This window comes from Mustela lutreola, chromosome 10 (assembly GCF_030435805.1).
Source record: "Mustela lutreola isolate mMusLut2 chromosome 10, mMusLut2.pri, whole genome shotgun sequence".
Classification (NCBI taxonomy): domain Eukaryota; kingdom Metazoa; phylum Chordata; class Mammalia; order Carnivora; family Mustelidae; genus Mustela; species Mustela lutreola.
The window spans coordinates 111,681,256-111,696,862 of record NC_081299.1 but is presented as its reverse complement, the minus strand read 5'-3'; positions in this window follow the sequence as shown (position 1 = coordinate 111,696,862).

Sequence of the window (15,607 nt, the reverse complement as noted above, 5' to 3'; positions counted from 1 at the left end):
CAAATTTGAGAAACAAGCCACATTTTTTAATCCATTTATTCTGTCCCTTTATTTTTTTTTTTTCCTCTCCTGGTACAATCACTGCATATATGTTAGGCCATCTTCAATTGTTGCACCTTTTCTGAGTCTGTTCATTTTTTGCATTTAATTCTCTCTTATCTAATTTATTATTTATCTGTCTTAAAGTTTATTTACTTTATCCTCGATATGTTGTTAATCCTGTCAGGTGAAATTTTTATTTCAGATTGTATTTTCCACTTTTTAATTTCTTTTTTATTCTTATAGCTTCTATTCCTTTGCTGAGATTTGTCTTTTTATTCATCATCAATGTATTTCCATATCCATGAAGATAATTATAGTAGCTTGTTTAAAATCTGTTCTGATGCCAACATCTTGATCCATCTCTACTTTTGTCTTTGCTGATTGTTTTTTTCTTTGAGTGTGGCATTTTTCCATTTCATTGGAATTTGTGTAATTTGGATTTGTGTTCTGGGTATGAATTATACATTGTAGAGATTCTGGATTAGGTTAATATACTTTCAAAGAATGTTGTTGTTGTTGTTTTTGAGTGTGCAGTTTGACAGAACTCAAACTACATTTTTTTTCCATGTGATGCATGGCAAGTTCGCCAAATATTTAGGCATAATGTGATGTTTCTACCTTATCTCTCTTTTTAGAAATCCTGCCCTCACTCTACTCTGAACCCTCTTAATTTTTCAGCTGTGTAGTTGTCCCAGACTCTGCTCTTCTTGGTTCATCAGTCTATTAAAAAAGTTTTATCACATCCATATTGTAGTTGCACAACATTGCACTAATGTTGGTGCTGTCTGTCCTCAGGCTCTGAGTGGTGAAACTAGGAAGCTTACCTAGGATTTTTCTCTTCTAGCAAGTGTTGACTTACCTGTGACATATGTCTGCTTTGCTCAGTCTTCAGTGACCTTAGATAATTGCTTTTCTTTACACATTACACTGTAGTTTATGGAATCATATAACATCTGGTGTTTGTACCTGGCTTCTTTTACTTAGCATAATGCTTTAAAATTAATTTGCAATGTTGTATATATAAGAGATTATTCCCTTATGTTCATATTCTTTTACTATTGAGTAGTATTTTGTTGTGTGAATATGCCACAATGTGTTAATCCATTAACTATTTAATGAACACTTGGGTTGTTTTTAGTTTGGGCTATTCTGAATAAAGTTCTTTAAAAATTCAAATAGAAGATGTTGGGTGGAAATATAGTTTTATTTTTTATTTTTTTTTGGAAATACTTGGTCATGTGTAGGTGTTACATGTAACTTAAAGTATAAATTTTTTTTTCAAAAGCAATGACATTATTTTATATTCCCATCAATAATGTTTGAGATTTCTTGTAGATCCACATTTTCACTTGGTATTATCAGTCTTTAAAACAGTAATCATTCTAGGGATGCCTGGGTGGCTATATCCTCAGAACTTATTCATCTTTTACCTGAAAGTTTGTACCCTTTGACCAACATCTCTCCATATTCCTCAGCACCTAACTCTTTGCAACCACCATTCTACTCTCTAAGTAGAAAGCCTTTTTCAGATTCCAAATATAAGAGAGAACACATGATATTTTTCTTTTCTGACTAATTTCACTTGGCATGATGCCCTCAGTTTCCACCCATGTTGTTACAAAAGGAAGGACAGGAAAATACCAGGGACTGACACTGACAGAGTCACCACGATCTGGAGCAATGCTGATCAATGTTTCTGGGGGAAGACAATATAGCACTGCCTCTTGAAGTTTTCTAGCATCAAAGCAACACATGTTGCTTCTGCTCTTATTTTATTGGCCAAAACAAATCACATGGCCCGACCTATCTTCAAAGCACATTCTTACCATGAATCTGGAAGGTTATTGGTTATTAGTTTTCATGTCAACCATCACTCATTAAAAATAACATTAGATAAGGATTCTAATTAAAAATGTGTAGCCTGCATAATCATTTTAGTCTTGTGGTTTTAAAGTCAAAGGTCAAAAGATTATGCATAATATTGGAATATTTAAGAGAACTTGATGTCCATCATGTCTATAAGTTTAATTTATTATGTATAGAAGAGTTAAATATATGAAAGATTTTAAATATGTCTGTAAATTGGACAATTAATTATCCAAATAGATATAGATGCAATTAAAAATATTTAAAGAAATCTAAACTAACATTTAAAAAATTTTAAAAAGATTTTATATATTTATTTGAGAGGGAAAGAGACGGTGTGTGTGCGTGCATGTTTCTGAGAGCAAGGGGGAGGGGCAGAGGCAAAGGGAGAGGTACAGGCAGACATGCTGGGTGAAGTGCCCACCTTGGGGCTTTCTCACAGCCCTGAGCTCACCACCTGAGCCAAAACCAGAGTCAGATGCTTAACTGACTGAGCCACTCAGGTTACCTAAGCTAACTTTTTAATGTGTTTATAAAGTAATCTCAGTCTCCTGAGAAGTGATTGTTAATATTTTTTGAGTTATAAAGGGAGTAATAAATTTTGCCTGTTGAGCTTAAAAATATAAGAATGAATTACGTTTATGAATTTATTACTCAAATAAATAAATATTAATTTTTAAAACCAAACTAAACTTGAACAAATGCTATCCTTTTTGGGTATCAAATTCTCACATTTAATACTAGTCAATGCTATTATAATCTCAAGGTCTCCTTTATTTTCCTTTCTGAGCACAAAAGCCTGTGAAATGAATACTATTAGAGATTTAGTATGAAGGACATACTAAAAATATATGTTATAACAGAGGAAGACCTGAAGATGCAGTGGGCTAAGTTTCTAACAGAATGGTTATCTTTTCTTTTTAGCTTACATTAAAAAAGAGACAAAATTTTAGAAGGAAAAAATACCATGTTTTCGAGACCCTTTAACATTTCTTTTTTACAAGAATAACCAGTACAGGTTAAGTTGACGGGATTTAGTGTAAGTAAAGTACTTACTGGAATTGGATGAGGGTACAAAGAGAAGAAAAATATTATATTTGATGAAACCCACTGTGCACACTTCCTTTAAGTATGGGCCTATGCAGTGATTTACCTCTGATGAGTAAGAGCAAGTAAGATACTCAAAAACATATGAGACAATTTATGTAATATGTGTATATTTATAAATATACTTATTTATAAGTATAAATAAAGTATAAAGTATATATATAAATATACTTATTTATAAATAAATATAAATATATTTATTTATGGCTTCATCTGTACCACAAGAGAAATTGTAATGACTCTGCAAAGACCACAAATCTTTTGCATATAAGTCAAAGTGTCTATTCCATATGGCTTAGGAATATGTGTAAAGCTTCCATATGGGAAAAAGATTTTCTGATACCCAAATAAAGAATCAGGCATCAAAGAACCTACTGAAAAGTTTGGCAAATATTGACAATTGTCACAAAACTTTGAATTCCAATTTGAAAGTCTACATATTCTATTTTGCAATATTCTCTATCATTTTATATTAGAGATGTTCAGAACTTTCTTCCAAAGCCATGGGATTTAATATATGATTATACCGTATAAACAATGCATACATGTATATGGATATATATATTAGCATTCATTTCAGTTTGCTTCCAGTTTACACATCCTACTAGATACCCCAGTGACTGGTTATTGCTCTCACAGTGAAACTAAAGATATGCCAACTCTCTTGAAGCAAAGTCCAAAACTTTAGAATAATGCTTATATATTTGATTTATATAGTTTATTTCTCCCAGAGTGTTCATTTTAAATTAACTCCACATTGAAATAAGTGATCATGCTAATAGCTGACAGGGCTAGGTTTGGCTGACTTTGTCTTCATGTCATTGACAGTAACAAGAAAAAAGAAGAAAGTCATAGATCCCTTTTTTAAAATACATTGTTTTTTCTTTAAAAGTATTTAAGTTTTTTTCAATTTTTCTGTTTTTTTTTAAATTTTTATTTTCAGCATAACAGTATTCCTTGTTTGTACACCTCACCCAGTGCTCCATGCAATATGTGCCCTCTCTAATACCCACCACCTGGTTCCCCCAACCTCCCACCCCACCCCTACAAATCCCTCAGATTGATTTTCAGAGTCCTTAGTCTCTCATGTTTCACGTCCCATTCCAATGAATTTAATTTACATTTTTAATTTTAAATTTTAATTTGTTTTTTAAATTTTAAATTTAAATATATTTAATTTAAATTAATTTAAATTTAATTTCATTTTTTTCTTTTAAATGCTGATAAATGCTGTCAGCCCCCAATACTGTGGTCACATAAAGCACATGCAAAATGAGAAAATGGAATGCAGACTCACAGAAAAGAACCATTTCGCTTTTCTAGGTCCTTGTTTTTAAAGAGTAGAAAATTTACTTTAACCAAAAAGGAACAAATTCGGAAGGAAAGAGTAGGACGAAAGTCACCTCCATCAGCCTATCAACATATACTCAAACCAAAAACACTGTAAACTGCAAAAAGATGCCAAATGTTTTTAAAAATAAATGGCAGATGACTTTAGGTAAGAATAACTTTCATGGAAATTGAGGAGGTAGAGGTGTTCAAATTGTTCAGGAGGCACCAAAAGCATGCGAATCATATTCTTTTTTTAAAAAAATATTTTATTTATTTATTTGACAGACAGAGATCACAAGTAGGCAGAGAGGCAGGCAGAGAGAGAGAGGAGGAAGCAGGCTCCCCACTGAGCAGAGAGCCCGATGCGGGGCTCGATCCCAGGACCCTGGGATCATGACCTGAGCCAAAGGCAGAGGCTTTCACCCACTGAGCCACCCAGGTGCCCCGCGAATCATATTCTATTGAAAGGAAGGAAGACTGAGATTCTGAATAAAAATGCTTTATTAGGCAAAAAAAAAAAAAATCAAAAAGTATATGTACATATAAATATAAATGTAAATATAAATATATATAGAGAGAGACATACACACACACGTGTGTGTTTGTGTGTGTATGCATATATACTATCCCAGTCCTAAACCCCAGCACCTGGATTTGTGACCTTATTTGGAAATAGGGTCCCTGGAGATGTAACTAGCGTGGATGAGATCATATTTGAATAGCCTGGGCCCCTAATTCAGGAGGACTTGTGTGCTTCTAAGGGAGACTGTGGATACACAGATATGCACTGAGGGAGAGGGCCATGTGAAGAAGTCCAAAGTCCAAATACATCAAGCTGGGAAAGGGGCCTGGAACAGATCCTCCCATAATACCTCCAAAAGGAGCATGGTCTACGAGCACTGTAGCCTCTAGAACTGTGATACTGTCCACTTCTGTTGTTTCAGCCTCTAGGCTTGTGGTATCTTGTAATAGCAACCATAGAAATCTAATACAATCCTGTTAGAGGAAAAGTAACCAATCAGAAGCCCATGAGGAATTGGAAAAGAGAAAAAAAATCTATCTATATATATAGATATGTCTATATCTATATCTACATAAATTACTCTTTAAAACATTGAAAACGAACGGACATTTGAAGACCGTGTGAAAAGGAAAGCAAGCAAACAAACAAACAAACAAACAAAAACTGAGCCCCAGGATTCACTTGAATTTTCACCTGGAATAGTTCTGGATGGTGCGCGTAGGGAGGAGATTCCAAGGAAAAGATGGAAGTCTCCCTGCTGTGAGGAAAGAGAGATTGGGATTCAGGAAGGCTGGAGTGATGAAAAGGCCATGGGTTCAAGAGAAAAAAAAGTCAAGTAGAAATCAAACTCTTGGAAAAATACACACTGGTGTCCTCTTCAGTCCTTGCTCCATAGGAAGCAGTGTGTGTCTAAGAAAATACTTCAGGTACTAACAAAGAGTCAAGGCAACGGAACCAGATGGTTGCCAAAACTCCTACAAGGCTAGAGGTCATTGGAGTAACAACCAGCCAGAGGGAAGAGTTCCTCTGGCTAAGTCAGAATATTCTGTAGAGACCGGGTAAGGAGCCTGAGTTAGTTAGTTGTAAAAAGGGTCAGAATTACCTACTAATCTCTCACTGCCCATGTGACCGCCAATAAAAGAAGGCAGACAGTAGCCTCCAAAGGACTCAGGTTATAAAAAGGAAGGCAGTTCAAAAGGGAAAGGGAAGAAGGAATAGACAGGGGAAAAAAAATATGCCTAGCGAGGTAGTAGACTACAAGTTTAATATTTCAGCAATGACCTTCAGAGTGAACATCTCAAATTCTGTCCACTTTGTTGTTTCAGCCTCTAGGCTTGTGGTATCTTGTAATAGCACCCCTAGAAAACTAATACAAACCTGTGAGAGGAAAACTAACCAACCAGAAGCCCATGGGGAATTGAAAAGAAAAAAAGTATCTATCTATCTATATAGATATAGATATGTCTATATCTATCTATATATATCTATTTATCTAACTCTTTAAAACATTGAAAATGAACACACATTTGTGAACCCTGTGAAAAGAAAAACAAGCAAAAAAAAAAAAAAAAAAAAGAAAAGAAAAAAGAAAAAATAAACTGAGCCCCAGGATTCACTTGGCTTTTCACCTGGAGGAATTCTGGATGGTGAGGGTAGGGAGGAGATTCCAATGAAAAGATGGGAGTCTCTCTGGTATGAGGAAAGAGAGATTGGAATCCAGGAAGGCTGGAGTGATGAAAACGCCCGGTTCCAGAGAGACGGAATTCAAGTAGAAAACAAGCTCTTGAAAATACACATTGGAGTCCTCTTGAGTCCTTGGTCCATAGGAAGCAGTGTGTGTCTTAGAAAATGCTCCAGGTTCTGACAAAGAGTCAAGGCAACGGAACCAGATGATTGCCAAGACTCCTACAAGGCTAGAGGTCATTGGAGTTCCTACCAGCCAGAGGGAAGTGTTCTTCTGGCTAAGTCACAATATTCAGTAGAGACCCGGTAAGGAGCATGAGTTAGGAGCGGGATGAAATGATCCCTCGGAGAAAGCTGACTCTAGAGCTTCCCTAAAGAAGGGGAGAACAACTGTAAAAAGGGTTAGAAATACCTACTAATCTCTGACTGCCCCTGTGACAGCCAATCAAAGAAAGCAGAGATTAGCCTCCAAAGGACTCAGGTCATCGAAAGGAAGGCAGTTCTAAAGGGAAAGGGAAGAAGGAATAGACAGGAAAAAGAAAATACGCCTAGCGAGGTAGTAGACTTCAAATTCAACATTTCAACAATGACCTTCAGAGTGAACGACTCAAATTCTATTGAAAGAAAAGACCTCAATAGGGCAGTGAAAAATAAACTCTACTTAGAAGGAAGCAGAGGCTAGTATAGATTTTGTGGAAAGAGAAAGGATGAAAAGGACTAGACCGTACCCAAACGAATCCTCAAAGGCTGCTTTTCCTAGGTCTTGAGAAGAGACCATGGAAAGACACCTGATAAATGAACAGAGAAAGAAGACATTTCAGAACACAAAAGGACCCTTTTAGAAACACATGGCTATCCTCAAGTTGTCTGCATCCGATGAGAAAACTCATTGAGATCAACCATATTGAAGCCCATAAAACAAGGCTAAAGACATTTTTTGGAAAGCTTTTCTTTCTTTCTTTGTGAGAGAATGAGTGAGAGAGAGCATGAGAGAGGAGAATGTCAGTGGGAGAAGCCGACTCCCCAAGGAGCTGGGAGGCCGAGGCGGGAGGAGATCCTGCAAGACCCGGGTCATGACCTGAGCCCAAGGCAGTCGCTGAACTAACAGAGCCACGCAGGCACCCCTCTCCAGAAATTGGTCCACAACAGCTGAGGGGCACCTGGGCGGCACCCTCAGTGAAGCGCCCAACTCTTTGGTTCTGGCTCAGGGGGTGATCTCAGGCTCTTGAGATTGAGCCCTGAGGCAAGCTCTGGGCTCAGGGCAGAGTCCACTGGGTCTCTCTTTTGGTCCTGCCCTTTCCCCTTCACACTCAATTGTGCTCTTGCCCTAAAACCAAGTATGAAAACCCTTCACAGAAGGGAACAATGGTTGAGAGTGGGAGGGGTGGGGAGAGAAGTGACAGGACCCAGGGCGAGCGGGAGGTGCCCTCGGTGCTGCCCGCCCTGCCAGGGCCGGGCTCCCTCAGCGGATGCCACCTTCGCCCCCGCCGCCCTCGGTGCTGCTGTGGCAGGGAGCAGCAGGGAGCAGCTGAGCCCAGGGAGCCTTGGGGCAAGCCTCCTTGAGCGCCTCCAGCGCCCTCTGAGCGTGCTCGTTGCGGGGGTGGGGGTGGGGCCACAGGTCGGTCCAGGGAGGAGGTGAGGGCGGCGCCCAGGTGCCCCCGGCGGGGGAGGGGCAGGCAAGACCTACAGAGAGATCCCCTTGGGACTGTTGGAGCTGCTGCAGGGCTTCATGCTGGACTTGGCGAGGCAGCAGCCTGCGCACCCTGCCCTGCATCTGGCTCTTTCCTTAGCAGGGAGCCTGTTTACCCCTCCCTCTCTGCCTGTCTGTCTCCCTCCTTCTCCTCTCTGTCTGTCAAAGGAAGAAAGAAAATCTTTAAAAAATCATCAAACAACCCTGCATATTCTTGTCGTTCTTTAGGGCCCCATGCGTCAACATTTGATTTTTACTTCTTGAATTGAAGGAATTGGTTGATTGATTGATGAACTGGACAGAAAGACAGAGACAGCAAGAGAGGAAGCCCAATTTGAGAAGGAGTAGAAGCCATGGAAGTGGGAGAGGGAGAAGCAGGCTTCCTGCTGAGCACAGAGCCCCAGAAAGGTCTGGAGCCCAAGACACTGGCATCAGGACCCCAGCAGAAAGCAGCCACCCAGGTGCCCCACTCCATAATTAAATCCGTTTTTCACGATTCAATCCATTGGATTAAGCAACACTCTTTGGGGTCTGCCTCCTTGGGTTAACACTAACACATTGTGCTTTCCTTTGCTCTTTTGTGATCACTGAGGATTTCAGGAATCTTTTCATGTTTCTTGGCCGATGGTTTCCTCCTTGGGATATTTCTGCTCTAGGATTTTCATTGTTTTGAAGTTACCTATCTATCCTTCTTGATTCCTAGTTCTCCTATTTAGAGTTGTATACAGTTCCTTATCTGGTATCTCCATAGAGCCTTTCATAGTTTTAGTCTTGTCATTTGTTGGGCAAGATTTTTTTGTTTGGAACCTTGGAATGAGTAGAGTCCAACTTCCCAACTGCTGCTGGCCCTCGGAACAATTTGTTACTTCAACTGTAACCCCTGGAGGATTACCAAGCACATTTACATATGACCTCTAGAAATACATATACTGGCAACAGGTCTTTGGGGAAAAGGATGATATAGGACTGAAGCTGGGTAGCTGGGGATGCCCAGCTCGCTCAGGGCGGAACACCGCCCCTTCACAGAAGCTGGGCAGCGGGGGATACCTCGCTTGCTCAGGGCGGAACGCAGCCCCCTCACAGAAGCTGCGCTGGCTGGAAGCCCGGCCGGCCCAGGGCGGAATGCCGCCTGCTTCAGGAAAGCGGAGCACCCGGGAACGCCAGGTCAGCTCAGGGTGGAATGAAAACCGCCTGCCTCCCTTACCCGCCATCGAGCCTTTCTCTTCCCAGAAGTGCCCGTTGCTAGTTAGAAGAGTTCTTCCAAAGTGCTTGTTTCACTATAAACTTTACCCTCCTTCCTGCTTGTCAGCAAGGTGGGATTAACATTTGACCTTCCTCAATCCTTCTATGGGCTATTGTTTTCTATCCAATAAAAGTGAGACTGTCGAGTTGCTCCTGGCAGCCGTCCTTTTCGACTGTTGTCCCTGCTCCCAGTCTTTTGCAGCTGACTGGTTCGTGCCTAATTCTTCTCTCGTCGCCGTCTGGAAGTGGCACCCAAGCTTTCTTGGGCTTCCTGTTTTTGGTGTTCTGTTCCACTCATCTCTGCCACCGCCCCCAGGTCCTCAAAATGGTTTTCTATTGTATCTTCCAGAAAACTGCTGATGTCCTCTTTAGTATGTAGGCTACATCAGTAGGGAATAGCGTTAAAACCTCTTCTGTTCCATGTGGATATTCACGTCGTTGAGCACCGCTTGGTCAAAGTCTGCCCTTTTCTGTTGGTCTGTTTTCTCTGGTCATTTCAGGAGTCCTTTTGTAAGAAATCCTATCCCATCAGATGCTCCTCTCACTCTCTTTCTCCCTTACTCTTGCTCTGGCTTCTTTCTTCAGATTTGCCGGGGAATGACGAGTCCTTTTCATTCCTATGAAAATAGAATTGGCTGATCCACAGATACCATTTTTAGTGATATACAAGTGTATATATAATAACTGATATGGAGATGTACATGTGCACCTACATATATATTCTTTAATCTATAAAGTATGGAGGTTGGATTAAGTCTGAAGTCTCTCGTACAGCTTGATAACCTGTGACTCTTTGATCGATAACTTCCATTTTTCCCACAGGTCAGAGAAACGGGAAAAAATGCACATATGAACATATGTAGCACGTTAAAACATGATCACAAATCCTATGACTCCCCATTCCCTTTGATTCACATGGGCTATGTGACTGTGTTAAACAGTGAAAGAAACGTGCCAGTTTCAGGCCCAAGTCCAAAAGGAACCCCTCTCTTGGAACATTTGCTATTGGAGCTCTGAGTGGACAGGAAAGAAGTCCAACAACCTTGTTACGAAGACTGCACGGAAGGGGAGGGCCATCTGAGCCTCATCTCCCAACTGTACCCATCAAAGTGACAGGCATGTGCATAAAGTCATCCTGGATCCTCTAGACCAAGCAGCCACCTGCTGAAGGCCACCACCCACTGACCTCAGTTAATGCCGTATTAAGCATAAAAATTGCCCCATGAGATCCTGCCCTAATTTCTGACCCCCAAAGCATATGTAATATGACAAAAGGGTTGTTTTAAGCCCCCAAACTTTGAAGTCATTACATAACTAATTGGGTAACATGGCAAATACGTATCCAAAATAATGTAAATCAAGGAATATGTTTAAAGGCACCAAGTTATCTTAAAAAGTTCTCTGAACACACAGAAAAACAGAAAGAGACCCATAACTACAGAGAACAAATTGATCGTTTCCAAAGAGGAGGCAGCGGGTGGACAGGCAAAATGCGTGAAATACAGTGGGAGATAACAGGCTTCCAGTTACAAAATTAATAAGTTGCAGGACGAAAGGCACAGCATAGGGAATATGGTTGGTGGTACAGTACGGCGAGCGCAGCATAACATACAGACTTGTCAAATCTTGTTGTTTTATATCTGAAACTAATGCAACATTGTGGGTCACCTATACTTCAATTTAAAAATCAAAGGAAGTTTAAAAAAATTAAAAGTGAGCTCTGTTATCCAAATAGGACATACGAGATGGATTTCCCATCATACCATAAATTGAAAACGACTTCTCTTGATAGAACAATGCTTTCCTTAGTCTTAGTCCCTACTCCCTCCACAAAATAAATAAATAAATAAATAACTACTTTCGAAAAACATCTTGGTATTTTGAAAATTATAACTGCAGTGAGTGAGGAGAGTGAAAACAAACTGATAATCCACGTTTCCTCATTTCTTATCCCTTTTATGAAGATGAACAGTAAAATCATGTGTAAGAATTAACCAGAGAGAGGTCTATTTTCCACTCACTATAATCAAGCTGGAATTCTCAACTATTATTTAGTATTAGTTGATTCTGGTGGCAAATGCAAATATGGTTTCACTTCCTGGGCACATGAGGAAGATTTGGTCGGTGAAACAGACATACCAGGTTGGCCCAGGCCTGCACTTCCAGGGTTCGGAAAATTGCAAGATACAACCTGACACTTAAAACTTCCCATCAACAACTACCGCTGCCCCCCAACATCTTGTTTCTTCCCACAGACAGCTCATACTAAGACCTGTCCACTGTCAGGGTCAAGCTAAAGGGGGATGGCCACAAACTAGGTGGGAAATGAGAGGATGCAACTGCAGCTCTGTGGGGATGCCTAAGGCCACTGAATGCCCCGTCATGATTCTCCAGCACAGATGGGGGCAGCCTGCACCACGTGGGTAGAGCTCTAGGACACAGAATGTACTGGAGTGGCAGTCAACAAACAAATGTGTTTGTGTAATATATAAACCCCCATAGGGTTGTCAATTTGTGGGATTCACTTTTTCTAACTGTTCACCCCATGACATACAATTTCAGGAAACCCAGAGCCCATGGATTATTGTTAAGGGCACATTCGGACTCAATCAAAGTGTAACTAAGCGTAATCATACACATAAATACAAATATCATTAAAAAAGTCAATACCACCTCAAACTTTCTTTTTTATTCCCAAATGAACTTTTATGGGTTTTAATATCAATTAATGTGCTTATAGAACTGGTAAAAAAACAGTCACTGATGAAATTTTAAAATTACCACTCTGCTTTCCCTAATTTCTGTTGATGTACTTTTATCTCACACAAAAATGAATTACTAAGGAATAAATCATACTTCACTGAACACGTTTCAGCTGAAATGATGCACCAAGATGTACAGCTTTGGTCAGGCTTATACTGCTGTTGTCAACATAGTATATGGGGTGTAAGAGCTACTGTCTTTTCCTTCTCCCATGAATATTAGTCCTAACAGACTCTTCACGTGGAAAGAAAACTTAGTCTAGAAGGTACACTAATTCCTCTCCTCCCTGGTGAAAAATACTGTTAGAGGTATTAGTTTTAGACAGAGAAGCAAGTTCACTTTGGAAAAAAGCACACACACACACACACAAAACCCTCCAACATGACCTTTATTTTATTTTATTTTTTTAAAGAATTTTTATTTATTTATTTGAAAGAGAGACAGTGAGAGAGAACATGAGTGAGGAGAAGGTCAGAGGGAGAAGCAGACTTCCCATGGAGCTGGGAGCCTGATGTGGGACTCGATCCTGGGACTCCAGGATCATGACCTGAGCCGAAGGCAGTCGTCCAACCAACTGAGCCACCCAGGCACCCCCAACATGACCTTTAATACAGTGATAAGGGTGAAAGTGTAAACTTCATTTGGAAACAGCACTCAAAATACTGTTTTGAAGGGCCTTTACAACAGCGGTATACTATTTGAAAAGATTTTTCAGATCAACTGATTGAATCATATTTAATTTACCTAGGGACAATTAGATAAAATTTAAAATTCCAAACAAAAACTTTTAGGACACAAATAAAATTATATGTGCTTTTATTCCCACAACTATCTCCAAAATCTAATATTCAATGGTTTAAATTGCTGCATTTCTCATTTGCAATGCAGACACATGTGAGATGAGGTGTGAGGCATAAAAGGGAGTACAGGAGGCAACTGATCAGCTGAATAGGGACTGCCCCAAAGATGACCATATCCTGAGCCCAAGAAGCTCTGAGTACTTTACCTTACCTGGCAAATGGGATTTAGCAAGCATGATTAAATTAAGGTGTGAGGGGGGAGAGATTATCCTGGATTACCTCGGTGGTCCCAATGTAATCATGAGAATCCATAAGGAGACAGGAGGATCAGAATCAGAAGGCAATGTGAAGTTGGAAACAGAGGGATAAAAGGTGGTGCAATGAAGGGCCACAAGTCAGGGAATGCAGGCAGCTTTAGAAGCAGGACAAGGCAAGAAAGTGGATTCTCCTCTAGAGCCTCCAGAAGGAACACAGGCTGTTAACACCCTGATTTTACCACACTGAGACTGATTTTTGAACTTCTGACCTCCAGAACTGCAAGATAATCAATTTGTGTTGTTTCAGGCCACTGAGAATTTGTCATTTGCAACAGTGGCACTAAAAACTACTAGAAGAACTCACTGAGACATATTGAGTCTGTACAATGGCAGGGACCATTTCTAGGTGGGACTGTCTTCAGGGTGTGGTAGTACTGGGTCTGGAGAGTTGACTGCCAGCATCCTTCCTCCCTCCCCCTTCCTGAACCCCAGTGCAACTGTGTGCCTCCTCCACTGCAGCCCAGGTGACTCACAGGAAGCTGGCCCCATCCACACTACAGGGAAGGGTTCTGTCATGGAAGCCAGTCATGTTCCTCCTGGGCCATTCACACAACCAGCTGCACGACAGTCAGTGCCTTGTTACTGTTCTACGAGAGACAGTAACCTAGGATGTCCCACACACACAAACGGGAAGGGCTTTACAGAAATATCTGGGTTGTCTCTGAATGTGAACAAGGAAAGCAGTGCCCCCACTGTGGGCAGCCATCACACAGTCAGCAGGGGGTGGAAGACAAACTGGCCAGAGGGAAAGGGCAGAGTAGGGAAAAATGGAGAAAATCATGGAGACAGTGTGAATAAAACACATTCTCTGCAAGCCCTGCCATGAGCTGCTTCTTCATGAGATTGAAGGGGTTTTTTTGTTGTTTTGTTTTTGTTTTTATTTTTTTTAATCTTTAAGACAGTTTGAGTTAGGATGAGACAACCATCCAAACTGATTCAGGACGTCAGACTTTACGGAAACTAAGAAAGCCAGATAATAAAAGTAGATGACTCACATGTGTGAAAAGTTTCCTTTCCAACTAAGGGCGGGGGGAAAACTAGAACCTTGAATTTGTGGTTATTCCACTATTCTTGCTATTTTTCATCACTCAAATGTATTTTTCAAGAATGAGGAACTTATTCTCAATGAATACAGTGATGGTTCCCTGAAAATTTGTAACCAAGTAGGGAACAGAGTCTCTAAACAGATTGTTTTGAATTGACTTAACAATCACACAAGATAGACTGTAAAATTTATCAAAGAGTGGGGCTGAGTTTCTTATATATGATTTCATGCAAATTTTTGTCTACCTGATGATTTTTAGTTTTTGTCTACAGGGTGAGTGAATAAAGGTGTCTCAACATGGTCCAGAACTAATGGTGTTCCCTGGCTCACTATGAAATCCAGGGTCATTTCTGTTTCCTTTTCCATGAACTTCTCCTTCCTCTCATTTGGTCTGTTTTTCAATCGGACTGTTTGTCTTCTTCTCAATTTGTAGGCACGTCAGAGACATGAACTCCTTGAACAGCTGATGTTACAGATGCTTTTCACAGCCTGTTGCCCACATGCAGCTTTACTCTTTTTTGATATACAAATCTTTTTCAAATTTTTAAAATAAAGTGGCATGTCATTTCTTCTATGGTCTGTGGGTCTTATTTCTACCTAAGGTAGTCTACCACTTCCCAAATTTTTACATGCCCCTAGATTGTCTCCAAATTCTTTATCATTTTGTTTGTAGAGTTAGAACTTAAACCAATTTACAAGGTTAATCAATCTGACATCTGCTTACATATGTGATAGGAAGCAAGAGTTCTAAGAAAGAGAGTTCTTTCAGCTCTGAGGGATAGAGCTTAAAGTCAATATTCAATGATACTCTGTCTCATTTTCTAGAAGGAACTGGTGGTTTCTGTTTGAAGCTCTGACAATTTTTTCTTAGTCCCTGAAAGTCAAATAGGTTTATGTCTGTTTTGGTTTGAGTCTGTTCAGATAATTCTCCCTGGGACTTGAAGGCTTTATGAACTGAAGGCATGACTGTTTTATAACTTCTGTTATTTTCTCCTTTTGTCCTCAGGGTACTTGCAAGGTAGATTTGGACCTGACCTCAGATCTTACTTTTTCATTTCTCATTTCCATCTCTTTGAAATTTTCCTCAGTGTTCTGGGATATTCCTTTAGAAAATCAATTTTGTGGGGCACCTGGGTGGCTCAGTGGGTTAAGCCACTGCCCTCAGCTCAGGTCATGATCTCAGGGTCCTGGGATCGA